At 38.1% G+C, this 16,319-nt stretch overlaps 1 protein-coding gene across 1 annotated transcript in view; it reads right to left on the bottom strand.

The window, feature by feature from the left end:
* LOC105670105 (uncharacterized) overlaps positions 1–16,319 on the bottom strand; it is a 61,347-nt gene that overhangs the window by 11,904 nt on the left and 33,124 nt on the right. The gene's annotated exons all lie outside the window — the stretch shown is intronic.

The raw sequence follows: 16,319 nt of genomic DNA, 5'->3' as shown, positions 1-16,319 counted from the left end.
GGAAATTCGCATATGTTTCCTTTCTGCTTTATTCCATTTTGCAGCACACGAAATTGGCACATAAATTCAACTGACCTTTCCAGGAAAGCTGGAAATTAAGTTTGCCTGTTACCATCGCGCTCGTTTCTTTATCGTTTTCGCAGCGTAATGGGCGCGCTAGAGCTTAGTTGACCCATCGGAGCGTCGATTGTGCCCATCGTTACATGCAAACCCGTGTTGCTGACTAAAATTCGTATTCGCGTTCGCCGGTTGAATCCGCCAGCGAGAGAACAGTCCGATGCGCCGATAATTTGATTCTTCTTTAACGAACAGTATCGGTGCGCTCTCAAATTGGAACGGACGAGACGACGAAACGATTCCGGCCCGATGATGTTCAAAACTTTCCACGTTCGAAGTGCACTTCTCACGTACAATTTTCGACGGTGTAACGGTAGGTCTGTCAACGTGTCAGAGGCGTTTTTCTAATTGTACACTATTGCGTCGCACAAAGAGAAAGAGAGAGAGAGAGAGAGAGAGAAAAAAAAGAAAATCAGCGTAGAAAGTGTAGCTGAAAAAAATGGACCTCGGCAGCAGTGTAACAGCAGTGACCAAGCCATAATTTCCGTGTGCTGCTAGCCGCGTAGTCACGCACATTCACGCACATAAGTTATATTAGAGACGTCGGACTGCAGAATTACGCCGGCTGCGTCAGGACTCCTTGTTTCGCTCTCTTCTGAATAAAAAGTTTCTCCTGATGCAATTACCGACGATCTGTATCTGACCCAATAGCCGTTATTCTCTCGGTCCAGTTGTTGTTCGACATCTTTAGCGTCGAGATTAATGCCGCGGTTAATCTTTTTACGCGATCTGTAAGCTTAACCTTCTGCTGCAAGAAAGATGTTTATAAATGCTTTTCTAAACACATCGTTAATGCATCTAATTGACATAATTGATCAATATTCCTATTACAAAATCGGAATCGGTGATAAAAAAGAACAATTGCGAGGATAAAAATAGTATTTTAATTATTTATCAATTTTATTTCACGACAAATTTGTAATTTATCATAAAAACTTTATAATTTAATCGAAAATTAATAGACTTTTTGTAATTTCAGCAACTTCAATAACTTGCGAGCAAAGTTAGGAACAAAAGTTGCTCGTAATTAAAAAAATATTAATAAAATTTATAATTGCGCTTTTAACATGTATATTAAGCAGGCATAATGTACTTTGTGATTGGTATTGCATCAGTAACTTTCTCACCGTTGAACTCGAATGAACAGTTTCTATTCGTCCTACCAGAATAATCTATCACGAAATATGTAGCTATGTTTACATCAGCCAATTATCATATCGCGTTATTCAATATCGCTATCAATAATAATTTATAAAACAATAAATTTTTACTTTTTATACTAAATAATTTTTATTCGCCGCCAAATCAAATCGACATAATCAATTCAACTTACACGAACGAGAAGAGAACGTGATCATAAAACGCAGTGTGATTCAATAGTTAATTAGCAACTCATAATCGTGGAGCGCGAGTAAGAGCATTACTTTCGTTATTCAAATCGTGCTAGGAAATTCGCGTTTTGACCGTTTCGTGGCTCATTCGCCGTCAGTCTGATTAATCGCGAGGAAATAGGAAATCGCGGCGAGTACGGTTAATAATTTTAACGCGGCGAATACCGGGCGCACGAGCAAAATCGGCACATAATCGATCCGTTATATCACCTGAGCGAATCAACACGTAAATCGACATGTTAATAAGTCTTCTGATAAGCAAGCATTTTTTTTTAAGGAAAGTTTGTGTAGAATGCATTCTCTGTTATTATAATGGTTACGAAGTTTACATAACTGTCGATAGAAATTCATTACAACATTACGCAATTCTTTAATTTTTTCAGGTATAACCATGATAATCCGGCCATTAGGTGCGATCGATATAATGCTGATTGTAATCAACGATCGAAAAGCGATTAGATTTTTGCTACATTACATTTCTGTTTGAAATTTTGGATTATGTTAGCATTGAGCGCGATTATAGACGATACTTCCCGAATATGTATCGTTTAGATCGAGATTATGGACTTGTTCCGATTGCTTCATTCGTATGTAATGCGTTCATTATAAATAGAAGCTTCTAATTACACATTACACGCGTATAAAGCCGGCATAATCGGAGTCTATAATCTCCATCTGGGCGATATATACTCCGGCATTCTCATCCCTAATCGCGCTGAATGCTAACATAGAACCGGAACCAGACGGACACATTTAGCACTGAATGTGCGGTATTGCGGCCTGTCGTTGTGATGGCTGTTAATAGGAGCAAGGGTCATTGTTCGCTCAATATGCGTTGATTTGCAGCCGAATGTTGTCCAATCTCTTCATTACTGATTCTTTTTTTTATGCGTGCAATATGATAAAATTGTGAGTAAAATATTCGTTTTTCGAGCCAATTTATCTTGCGCACATCACATTCGTATCTCTCGATCTCTCTGATTTAAAAAAGAAAAAAAAAAGTATTCTATGGGCGCGCGGTGACTTACGATCTGGCGTGACACTTATAAATATGAAATTACATTATGCGTTCGGGATTACGCGCGTAAATAGAAGTGCCAAGTCGAGACTTTCTCGCAAATAAAGCTCGTTATACAATTCCGGTTTCCAGCTGAGCGATTAAAACACGGTAAAACGTAGCAAAGAGTTAACGAAACGTCCTCTCCTTCTACTCGTTAAACGCGCGTGTCAAATAAATTCCTGAGCATTCAAGTACAGCACATGCAGCGACTACGGTATGTCGGAGGAATGCGGGCTGTCTTCGTTAATTTTCCATTTATGACTATATACCAGCTGACATGCCCCGCGATAGATATTTGGAGTTGAATAATGACTATCGCCGTTGCTTGTTAGGCATGTCTTCTACTTTCCCAAAATTTCTTCATTACAACTGGTTGCAATTTATGTTGCACACAACGCTCACTCTGTGATAAATTACGTACGTGACACATAATAATATTTAAGCCGTATCATATATAAATTACTTCTCTCACAATCGATTTAAAGCTTTTTAACCGTATTAAGTGCTTTCGCTACACACATTCACACACATTTCGACTTTCCTCTACAAAATGTAATAAAAAAAGGGCACGAAATGAAAAGCTATATTTTTCGTCTCGGATATTTCGCGCGATTCAAGTGCAACTCGCGCACCGCCGTCCGATTTTTCTCGCTTTGTCCGCTCGCCCGTTTCCGATTTTTACTTTTACAAATCAGTTAACCGGTGTCGGCATCGCTCTGAGCGGGCGCGCGGATACGCTACAATTCTCTCACATACCTGCTCGCATATTAATGATTCCAGCCGGGCGACTTGGTTTCGCGAGCAGGCGAGCGTAAACGTTGAATAATAACTGCATTCCGCGCGCCGCACCGGCCGGCCGGCCGGTCAGTCGTCGGTCTACGTGCTGGTAGGTGCACGCTGCATGTACATGCACGCATGACAGTTGCACGTAGCGTTGCGTGCGGACGCCGGTATATATATCACCGAGTCGGATAGCCGAGGAGGGTCTATTGGTTGCGCGGACCGCAACGACGAGGATCCCGCGTTTCGCTCCTCATCACTTCCGGTCTCGCTGCGCGACGCGAAACCGCCGGTTAAGGACTCGGGTTAGGATACACGAGAAGCCTTCCAGGATATTCCTCTTCATTTCTTGTTTGATCAATTTGAAACTAAGTCTCACTTCTCGGTCACAGCATTATCCAAAATTCAACGTTCTTCAAATTAAATTTTCTCATATTTTTTGTATGCATTTTACAAATGTAAAACAATTATTCTAGAAGCTTAAAATTCAAACAATTTTAGAGTTTAACAATTTTCTCGCAAATAGAGAGTTTTCTTTCCAAAAGATAACGTTGGTCTCGCAATATTTTATTATCGATATGTCAGATAGCACACGAGGATCATTCTTTCTAAAGTCCGATGTCAATAATTTTCTCGCTGCTCTTCGGCTCCATGTACATGTTACGGGAGCTTTCTAGCGCTACTTTCTCTTGGCGAGAAGGCCGTACTGTCACCGATATCAGGCTTACAGGGTTAACAGCGTCGTCCGAGTTTCATCCCTCGAACGTCTCCAGACATTTTTATCCGCTCCGTGTCGGAGATAAGAGCCGTGTGGTGCGCGAAGCGGAAGCCCTTCCCTGAGACGACACGGTGAAACACAGTGGAAACTGATAAATTTCGGGAGCACTCGATACACTTGCCGGCGGATATGCGCACTTTCACACCGCTCAATATGGAAATTATTTTACGACGTAAATATACCCTCTTCTCTCTGATATTCGGCTCGCGTGGAATAAATTAAGATAAAAAATTTATAAATAATAAGATAATTACTTTACATTATGTTAAGATTAAAGTATAACTTTAATTAATTCTTTTAGAATTAAAGGGTTTGCTTCTCTCTCGATGCAAATTTATGTATAGAGAAATTTTCCTTCTTTTAAGAAGACTGTGAAAGAAAAGAAGGAGAGAGTTTTTTAAAGACTATTAACGCGAACGTGTTATGACATTGTGTAATGTTGCAAAAATAAAAAAAATGAACCTTTGGTGATAGTGCTGTAAAGTGAAGTAATACGAATTCCAGCGCGTATACGCATATTACTATTTGTAGATTGGGAGCCGCGGGCACACCGTACCGAGAATCGCGGGTCTCGCTCTCGCCTGCCGTTTACGATCGCTTTAAGATTCTACGTTCATATCTGATTTTCTCCGTAACACCACGTAAGGAAACAGCCGCGGTCGGTACTCAACTAATCTTAGTTTTACGGGTCGGGACGGCTGTTACTGCGTCATTAAAACCGCCTTTCCTATCGCATCCGGCGCTAAATAATGCACATTTTGGACGGCGGTAATGTTGCGTCAATTACTCGCTCCGTTATTTCACTGATTCACTAAAAAACTGTACCGTATGATGTCATATCTCTGTGTGTCAAAATTAGAACGTAAAGAACGAAATGGCGAGGTGTTAAATTAACTATTTAGCAGCCAAATACTTAATATTGTTAATGAAAAAAGCTTTTCAAATCTTGCACAGATAAGAAAATCTCAAATGTTAATTTTTCAAACGTTCTCTTGTGTACTAATTTATCATAGTTAATAGTTCTTGCCTCCTCCATCATTGTTTATCTTTGAGAAATCATATTTTACAGTGTAAATGTTAACATAAATCCGTTTAATTTTGCAGAAAATACGCATGACGAGTATATTCGATGAACGATATCAAACGTGTCGACAAGATAAATGAACTTTATTGTATTGTCAACAAAAAAGGATTAAGCAGAGATAGACAGTGCAGAAACATGCGAAACCTGAATTCCTCGCGTAACAGCTATTCCGACTAGAGTTCCAACATTCGGACGATTACGAGCTATAAAATCCCAAGCAAAAACATCTTCACATTGTTCTAAGCACAAATAGGAGAAACGTTTTGCTCGCTTCTATCTGCTCGTTTTACCGACATGACTACGCGATGTTTTAAAGTACTGCGAAACTTTTCTGGGCATGCAGCAACTTTTGACACGAGTGCGTTCGAGTTGTCGTCAATTTGTAAAAACCGCGACTGCACGAGTACCTCGTTGCTTTATTTCTGTTCTATGAAACGCACGAGAATTTCAACATTTCGGAAAGTGCATAAATTTTTTACTTTCTGTGTGTTTAATTTAACATAATTTAATTAGTAATAGTGTTGTATGCTAATATACGACGTAAAATTCGGCAAAGTTTATAAAATTTAATTTATTCTCTGCAACTGAAAATAATGATATGATATATTATTCCTGAAAAGAATTCCAAAAATGGTTTAAATAATTGCGGATAATGCGAGCCTCTGCCTCTGAAAAACACGCGAAAAATTCACATCGCGGACAATATCATTCATACAGCTGCTCGTTCCTTTTTCTTTCTCTTCGCGATAATACTTTCCAGTGTAATGCACACCAGCCGATAATACGCGTATTTGTGCGTCCGCGAGAGCGGCAGTTACCGCCAAAAGTACGACATCTTTCATCTCCCGCTACCTTCGTCGCGCGTTGACAAAATCCGAGCGCTACTTCCAGAGTGGGACAATCCTTTACGCCTTAACGACCCATAAAGACTGCCGGAAATTGTCCATTTCGTCGTTTCGCCGATATATCTTCGGCCGAAAAAACCATGGCGACGCGCGGGCTTTTTGTTACGGAAATGCAATCAAAAGTGACGTCGTCGCTGCGAATCGTTAAGGCGGGTGTCGCTCCGAAATATCGGACGAAGATACCGCGCGCTTAGATTCTCCGTGGATTTTCGCCTGCGAGCGTAAAAGCGACCGGTTTCCCTTTCCATCGTGCACGGCAATCGCACTGCAGTTGTCGTTGCAGGCAAAAGCGGTAAGCAACGCACAGCACGTCGATCGACCAATATTCCCTATGGTTCGCTCGCGATCGATATAACGTTCGCGATTTCGCCGGATGTCTATTTCGTGCCGGTTTGAATCCTGGCTGATGTGGAGAACTTTTTAATGAAAGTATGATATCTTTTAGAATCGAAACTCGAAATTGCTCCTGCAGTCGGAGAATTATGATGAGCTGGAAAAATTCCGGTTATATTCTCAATAACTCTCCAGAAATCTAATTATTTTTTTTTTAACCTTTTGATAATTAAAATTTTTAAAATTTATCGTGAATCTATTAAAATAAAATCGACTTGAGATTAAGCCAAGTAAGTCCTGTTATTTTTCTTAGTTTGCTTTATTTAGTCTAAATTTGTAAATTAAAAAAACTGTTTTCATAGTATTTTTTCTAGATTTTTAAACGTAACTTTCTATTTATTAGAATGTAAAAAAGTATGAAAAAAAAAATAATTTTTGAGATTTCCGAAAAGGTTTATTTTATTATTCCTTAGTTATTAAATAAATTTTCTTTTATAATATTTTATTAAAATCTGAGAATTTTTATTCTTTTCAATCGAATTGCAGTACTAGTGATCGGATTAACGTTGTATATTTAGTTATTACAGCTTTCCATTGTTCTCGTAGTTGGAGATCACTGTGTATGTTTGATGAGCTTAAAGAGGATTTCTATCGGTTGGATTTCTCTAGGATTTTCGACTTTGCCAATGAAAATTCCGATTTGCCTTTTCATATTAGTGAAAATCACACGAACAAGCAATAAATAGTACACGATTAAATAATTCACTTATTATTTGCAGTTGAAAACACACTTCGTAAATTATTTTTATTAAAATAAAAGAAATGTTTTAAACGCGTCTAAAAAAAATGTTACTTTTTACAGCAACGTAAAAAAATATTATATACTAATTATACCAATATCTAACTTTGTAGTTAGAGCTGTAGAGTAAAAGGATTCGCGATTCAAGGACACAAACCGCAAAACTTAGTTTTACGCTTTCGCTTATTACTGCTTTTATAAGAGCCGCGCCTCATATAAGATGCAATAACTTTGCAATAACTTTATAATGAGGTGGAAAGTTATACAGTCATATTTGTCATAACTTATCTTGTGAGATATGAAGCTGAGATTATAAGGTAAGGAACATCCGCCGTTTCTGACGAAACATTCAACTCTGGTGCCTTAGTGCGCGTGTGCGGCAATCAAAACTAGAATTTTCATTAGCCATTTCCCTTTTCATAATAAAATTATAGCGCGGTTTTCGCTTATATTGCGGCCGGGAACGCTGCATCGATCGCGACCAATTCCCTCGATAATTTGATCGGCCGAATAGACCGGCTCGCTACTTGCTCGCTCGTTCGCTCGCTCACCGTGTACTTTTTGCCCGATCCGAAGGCATTGTGAGCCGTTGGTTGCGCAATGATAGCGCTCTTACCCGCCTCGTTCCCGATAAGTTCATGCTCTAGAATCCAGGCCGGAGGCGTTACCGCGTTTATAACCTGGTGATATCTTCGGGACTAGCGGGAGAATCGTCCCATTTGCACGCGACCGGAAGCTGCGGCTGGATGACTCGTTGCTGGCAAGGTAAATATCGCGGCGAGACACACGTCAGGTTGCAACATGTGCAAATATCACGAGGAATGTCTACGGAAGCGTTTACACCAGAAAACGTAGTACGAATAACGCGTATAAGGCCATGCGTGAAAAGTACGCCCGACGTTGATATGAGATTTAACCTAATTCAGCCTGTTTGCTGAATTATTAATTAGTTTCTGTGGGAAATATACACGAGAGAAAGAAATATATATATTTACATCTCTTCGACTTCGATAACTGTGAAATATCGAGTTGACTTTATGACACGAGTTTCAGATAAACAAGAAAGCAAAATATTATATATAACCGGAAAAGCGTTGCATGTGAAACGTGATAAAAATATAAATAATAAAAACCACAAATTATAAATGTTTGCATATTTAAAAAAAAGATAGATAGGACTTCAGAATTCGTAACTTATGAGTTTCTGAAAATTTCCATTATAAATCCTATAAAATTATTCAATCACCGAATTTCTGAAATCGAAGATCCTTGAATACCTAGATTCCTTTCAGAAGCTCAGTCTTATTCTTGACCTTACATTATTCATTTTTTTGATATCATAAATCTACGATAGAATCTTGGCTTCACGATGCGGCTTTTTGGCTTCTCAGATTCTTGGCAATAGTAAAATCCTCACATCCGGAGTTACTTGGCTATAAACTAACAATAAGCGCAGTAATACTTGGAAACACATTTAAAATTTCCATTTTCCGTTACTTCACGCAGATATTATTCTGTTAATCGTGAGTGACAAAATCAGATGCGACAAAACAGATAGCGAAATACTCTGCCAATGGAATTGTTAATTATTCCATTATCGATACACGAAATATTAGTAACTTATCTGAAACACAGGCGCTGCATTTCACTTCCATTAGCTTCAACATTTTGTACCAAAAACATTAGAGATAATTTTGAAATGCGAGCGATAATCCGATAAAACGATGGGTTAAAAAACTTTGAAAAAATGTGACATTGGAAATATCTTATTTCAGAATATAATGCGATCTACGCAAAATTGAGCATTGATTTTATAATGTGTAGAGTAAACAATTTATCTGACCAATAATTGAATTAATTTGTATTCTAACTTTTTTTTATAAAAAAGTTATTTTAAAATTGTTAAGTCAAGCACAAATCCCAATAAAATTGATGAATTGATTCCATATACATATTTTGGAGAATTACAACAATTTCGATGCTGTTAAATTGCCGTTAATTAACGCACACAGTCGATAGATGAATAAGTGCAAAATTATACTTTGATCGAGAAAGTTGTTAGCATCGAAGTTCGGGAGCAATTTCGCGGTTTCACCGGAACATATAATTTACTCGATATAGTGCATAATATATGCTGCTGGAATTATCTTTCGGAAATCATGATTTCCGAAACAAGCAAGAATTAGGAAGAAAGCAGATAAAAGCTTACTTATAATCAAGAAGGAAATCACTCAAGCCGAAATACATATCTCAAAAAAATTATTTTTTGCGTTTATACATACTTATCTACCTATATTGTTTTCTTATATAAAAATTTCTTTTTCTCTTGCTTGACGAAATATTAAAAATATTCGGAAGAAATCACATGCAAAAATAGAAAAGTACAACTCAAACAGCGTATTATTCAATAAAATCGAGACAATATGTTGAAAGTCGCTTGGTTGCGAAACGTTATGATTGAAAATCGAAAGTCCCACGCGGTATTACGTTTTCCGAAACGCGAGAACTTCATGCATGCATGCGCATTCTTCGCGCTACGAGGCAGCGCTTTAAAAATTCGCTTTCTCTGGCACATGGAAACGATGATATATCGCTGATCGCGCTTGCAATTCGTCGAAGCGCCCAGGCAAAGTAAGGCGCGCTAGATATCGCGGACGCGCATCTCTCAACTTTGGGTTAATTGCCGTGTTGATTTTCGCCTTCTCTTACGTTCATGCGCACGCGGATGCAGTCGACTTGACAAGCGTGCGTGCGTGGCAATTAGATGCGAAGAAGAATCCGTGGAACGCGGGCTTTACGAGCTCGCGAGTCATCGGTGAACGTATAAAAACTGTACTCGTAAATCCTTCCGAAGAGCTGCATTGCGCGCCTACCGGATATGGCATGTTCAGCTTCTTGAGCGCAACGTCCGAAATGAGAGCAGCTCTTCTCGCGAATTATTATTCGCATATACTTTTACATTGACTTTTTTACTTTCCGCGCTGTTACGCAACGCGAGCTCCCGACTTTTCACGTTATGATTTTTTTATCATAGCCAACAATAGACGGTTTTAATCGTATAGAAAATCCGTAATGTATTGCTGAAAAAATAATGCAAGCCGCCTTCGTTTATCGTAATGGCGTTGAATAATGGATGTTAAAAATTCTAGAAAAATCTGGCGCGTTAAATAATATGTAATTGCACTAGAAAATCTATCCATTTGTCAGAATCCGAGACTAGTCTTGTTCAAACAGGAAATAGAATTCGGACGTACATCCTATCTCACGACAGAGAGGATATCCAACGTGTTCTTCGAATGACTGTTGGAATTAACACCGGTGGTTTCCTACAAGATTACATCAAGACGGCGAGGATCCATCTAGGTCCTTCCCGGTGTGACTTAGGAGTTGCTGGATACTGCACTGTCGTACCTTTAATGAAAATAATCCTTATCCCAGTGGATATGCATAAATTCACATCCAGCCGACATTGATCTCGATTGAGAGACGCGACGTAAACAAAACACAAGATAATCCAATGCACAGAATATTCATCGATTTTTAATTCTTGATAATTCTGGTCAAAATTCAGTCAGCATAGAAAAATAAAAAATTTGAAATACAAAAATTTATGCATCTAAAATATCGATAGAATAGGAAATCCGGCGAATAGATTACAAACTGTTGCAACAACAACAGATTATAATCGATGAAAACAAGCTACCAAGTTACGATATATTGCATAAAAATGATAAACCGCGATAAAGAATCCTGACGCAAGTTTTTATGGTCAAATTACGGTGCTGCGCAGAGTAATGTGATATTTCTGTACGCGTTTAAATAATGCTTCACAAATACCGTGATCGATACTTACGATCGATATATCGATTGAAACAGATCAAGAGAGCTGTGGGTAGTTTTCTGTAAAATGAACTTGAACAGAGCACTTTATCCTCTCTCTTACAACGTTTCCACACATACATACAGAATTATAAATCTATTTTTTGTTCGTTTGTAATATGATGCTTATAGCAAAGAAGCTGATGTCAAGAATCATTATTAATATTACTTTTAACCTTCTATCTAATTTAATCAAAACAAAGTAGAGACACAGCTCAAAAACTTAAATATATTGTCCTTCTTTGAGAAACAAATTTCAAATGTCAAAATTCTTCACATTTCTAATTATCAAGTTGCGATGAGTATCGACGATCGAATGTGCGGTGATCACGCGGCGAGCGTACGTACGTGCAAGCGAGAGATAGCAAAACTTGCGGTCTATCTTGCAACGCCCTTTATAGAGCGGTCGGCGCGTATAACGAGCGACATAAATTCTCTTGCACAAGTCGCGTTCCTATAAGTGGAAGACGGTGGCTGTGTTCCGTCCGCTTAGAATTCAAGATGATAACGTTAAGCGTTCTAATTACGTCCCACGCGGCCGTTACGGCGCTCGTTGCCGTTCCTGTCGTACTATTTTTTTCTTTTTCGCGTAAAAAGGATCGTACTCTCCGGGGAGATTCTTCCGAAATTGCGAAAGAAGTTGCCAACAATCATCCGTGTTCTTAAACCCCGCGTTTCATTAGAATTTTATTAACAGAGAGAAAAGCAAGTGTTTGTGCGTATTTATTTCCTAGGGGATTTTCATAATTCCGAGCAGTTTAGAATGTTAAAAAGTGGTCGCGCGCAGAATATAAATATATTTTCATGCATATATATATATTTTTGGAATGTAGTTTTAATTAAGTAAGTGGTTTGTTGAAAATATTATTTAATTGCTTGCTAATGAGCAAAGAGAATTTTCATCTTATGATCATTAAAATCGTAAACCTTGTCAACAAAGGTGTTATTAAGTTTTCGGAGAGATTATTCCGGGTCCCAGCGGCGTCATAGTCTACGTTAGTAGAAATTGATATACGTTACGGATTTGCGGTCTTACGTGGCAGCTTTATACGATGCATAAAATGTACTTACACAACTGTCGCAAACAGGGATGCGATTGTCTCATAACTCACTAAGTTTTCTTATTCAAAAATTATTGCAATGACTGAATAAAATAAGAAAAATTGTATGATTGAAATATGATCTTATGAAAGCAAGAATAATACTTTACGATTATTTAAACTGTAACAAAGCACTGTAGTATAATAATTAAATTTTTTTAATCTTATTATGTATCATAATATAATAATTAAATTAATAATTAATTTAACGAAATTTTTAGATAATTAAAAAAAATTGTTACAAATTATTTATGTACGTAATATATATATATGTATATAAAGCGTCAGACACATAATGTGCAACGTTGACATATGTTTTTTTGACTTATAGGCGTTAAAGTGTTACTTGGAAACAGTTGTAAAGCAAAGAAAAGTTGCCTATCATTTAACTGTCATAGAATCAACAGAGTTTCCACCTATAATTTCGATCGCTTTAATCGTTCTCAATTCGCAGCCCACTCGCCGCCCTTTCTCGCGCTGTTTGTCGTCGATTGACAGCCTAGAGACTCGCAAATGGCTCTTGCGCCCAGCGGCAGCAATGATACAGGATTCGCTATTAATATATCGAAGGTCGATAGTTGTAATTTGCCCGTGTCACACACGGCTTTCTACTTTCCATCGTTGGTTCGCGAGAATTGACCGTCTTTAGAGTCTTGATTGCAGGTAAATATGGATTTTTTTTCGCTGCTGAAACCACACGCGTCGCTAGTTAGACATCAGGCTGATGTATCTCTATGCACACACGTAGCGTATGTACAGTGACGAGCAATAAAAGTTAACTACTGGGATGCTCTTACCACTTTTTAATACCGTCCCCTTCTACCTGCTTCTCTAAGGTCTTCTCCTATTCTCAGAAACGTATTTACGCAAGCGTGGCGTCCCGCTGGCATCCCCCTTCCATCTACTAATTTCGCTACGTTTGCGTAAATACTCTGAGAATAAGAGAAGATCTTAGAAAAGCAGGTAGGGAACAGCTTGGAAAGTGGTAGGGGTATCACAGTGATTAACTTTCATTGCTCGTCACTGTACGTATGTACGTGCAACGCGGGCTAGTTACTCGCCCGCTTTTGCATTACGCAAGAACCACGCCTAAGTCCGGAGCTGGTCTCGACTGAACTGTCTTGCCTGCCGTTGCAGCTGCAATCTGAGAGGTCGGTCACGGTAAACGCGAATTTTAATTTTTGAGGAAAAATGCAAATGTCAAGCAACGGGTCGGAGTATAGGCTTCATTGCAAAAAATCATGAATTGTGAGAGATTTTTGCGCTTCTCCCTCATCCTTCGCTCTAATTTCTTTAAATTAAATATAAAAATCTCTCTCTTTGCTTTTCTTTTAATTGTGATGTAAGAATTGCGAGAAGAAAAAAACTTGATTGTAATCATTTGTATCGAAGGCCACGGAAAGATTCCGATATGCCATAAGAAGCTTCGTTACGCGGTTTTCTTAGCTTCGCGCGTTTTTCTCTTTTAATCTTTAACAAGAGTAGCGGCGTTTTCACTGCGTTCACTCTCCAAGGCTCACCTTGACCGTTACCACGATATTAATCATGAAATTGCTTTTTATCGCATTCTTTTATTCTTTATATCTTCTTTTATTAAACTGTTTTCTGTTATAAGACTGCATCGGAATGAGTATTTAAATAAAAATTTACATAAAAGTTAATTATTCTATATAAAAGTTGCAAAATTTATAATTCTTTAAGCTAATAAATATTAGTATAATATAAAAATACAAAAAGTTACCGTAATCTACTTCTGAAACTCTTCATTCAACATTCAACACGTGTTTCATAAACGATATATCAAGAAAATGCTAGCTTGAATTTTAGAATTCTCGCTTGCGTAATTTTGAAGTTTCATTAAATAACAAGCCTGTAAAATAAGATTTAATTATCGCGGGCTTTTAATGAAAATCCATCCGCAATTCGATCTATTCGCTGTAGTCGGCATCATTCATTCTGAGTAAAAAAACCCACCGTGCCTTCACTATTGCCTGCGAGGCGAATTGATTTTGCAAAACGTTCTATCACGAGCGTTTTGAATTTTGCGGTTGGTAAAATCCAATCGTGCTGACCATGCGCGCGAATCCGAGCTCGTATTGCCGCAAATGTCCGCGTGAAAGGATTTTGCAATATTGCGCAATAGAATATTTTGCAAATTGCACTTTAAAAACGCATTGAATTCTGATTATTTCATTTCGATCACCTCTTCATTAAGGCTTTTTTGAAAAAAGCGATATCACGCAATAATTACGTCTTCAATTAATTTTACCGACCAAAGAGTACAGGTCATACGGATGCATTTCCTATTCCATTTCCGAGTTTACGCTATTTCCTCGATAATGATATTTAACAACTGCGCCATTTACATAACATCATAATACAGCGCATAAACGAACTTATTGTTAGTTCGCCAACTGTTCGACAATGGCTACCTCTATACGTTCTGAAAGTATCATACTTGATCAATGACTCGACAATTTTGATGGACTTGGACAGGATGCATTTCTCGAGCTGGAACTGTACAAACTTATTTCATCCCAAGTGCCGATATAACATTCTGCCAAAGTTTCGCCAGACCTCAGAAATACGATCTACACTTTAGGAATATGTGTACGTGTGCATTACAGAACATAATCACGTTCACACAACTTATAATTGCACTTCTTGCAAAGTTAGCACCCCTTTTTCAAAATTTCGATATAATTGATAGAATTGTGATTCCCAAAACATTCTAAACGTGAAATATTTATTACAAAGTGAATAATCACACATTTTTATATATTTGTATTAATAATATAATATAGAACACGACGCGGCAGACTTTCTGCCTGCCGCGTCGATGCTCCGGCATAGTAGTTACGCAGCTGCACGCATGGTTTGTTACGAGAAAATCCCTGCAGTTACTTCACTTGTAGTAACAGCGGCGGAAGTCGACTGGAGGAATTCGTGCGGTCGTTTGCAACGCCCGATCGAGGTCGGATGCATTTATACAAAAATAAAAGACGCACGTTCGCGAGATTTCACTAGCGGCCAGCCCGGCTGGTTTCCTGGCTTTCCCCGCAAAATATTCGCTCGCGTGCGAAATTATCGGATGCACTTGTAAATCTGCATTAAGCGAGAAAACGCCAAAAAGGCAAACTCGCCAATGTTTATAGACTATTGTAAATTCGTTTCAAATATCCTTAATTTTTGTTTCACACTTTTTCAACTTTTCCATTGCTTTTGTAAGACTTCTGAGTCGTGTCCAGTTTTGATTATTCTAGCATCGAAATCTGAACACATAGAAAATACGAAGTTACATCAATATTTCAATAGCTTTGAATTCTTATTTTAAATCGACCTCAATTTGTAATTCCGAGTCGATAAGAGCGATCTTTAAGTGACTAGAGAGACTTGTGCGAATTGCAAATAAAACATCTGCATTTGTGCAGCGCGCTCGTAACGCCGTATTACATAAAGGTTTCGGCGTATGTTGACCACGAGTGAAATCGGATTGAATGGTAAAGTGGAAATCAAAGTTCAATAACTTCGTTATTATTGAATGCGCGAGACTGTCGACAAATCCTAAACGCCGCACGTAAATTGCGCGCAAAACCATACTTTCATGCTGTTTCAGCGTAAATTAAACTGTATTTTTTATAAGATAAACAATGCACCAAAATGTAAGTAATATTACACGCAAGTATCGTACAAAATACAAATAATTTTTGTAAATATTTACTTAATAAATTTTTATTTTTGTGTAAAATATTAATGTTTTTCCCTAGTAATATTTTTAAGCGCACTGCAATGTATAATCGTATTTTTATACAATAATCCGAGTTGATAGAGCTTTTCTTCTTTGTATAAAACGCGTTTGGTGTAAAACTCACATCGTCACGGAAAACAAGCCGCGCTCAACCGATAATCTGTTAAACAAAATTTCCAATGAACACAGTTTATCCCCACCGTTTTCTGTCAGACCGATAATCTTCTTCTCCCACTCCCGCTATCTACTTTCATGCAAATACATTTGCAATCAGCTTATCGGAATCGCACTCGATTAACATTCCGGCCCATGTAAACTGACGCCGGATTTGATAGAAATACAGAT

Source organism: Linepithema humile, chromosome 4 (genome assembly GCF_040581485.1).
Source record: "Linepithema humile isolate Giens D197 chromosome 4, Lhum_UNIL_v1.0, whole genome shotgun sequence".
NCBI classification, from domain to species: Eukaryota; Metazoa; Arthropoda; class Insecta; order Hymenoptera; family Formicidae; genus Linepithema; species Linepithema humile.
The sequence above is the reverse complement of the archived record's forward strand: the minus strand, read 5'-3'. Positions and strand labels throughout refer to the sequence as shown.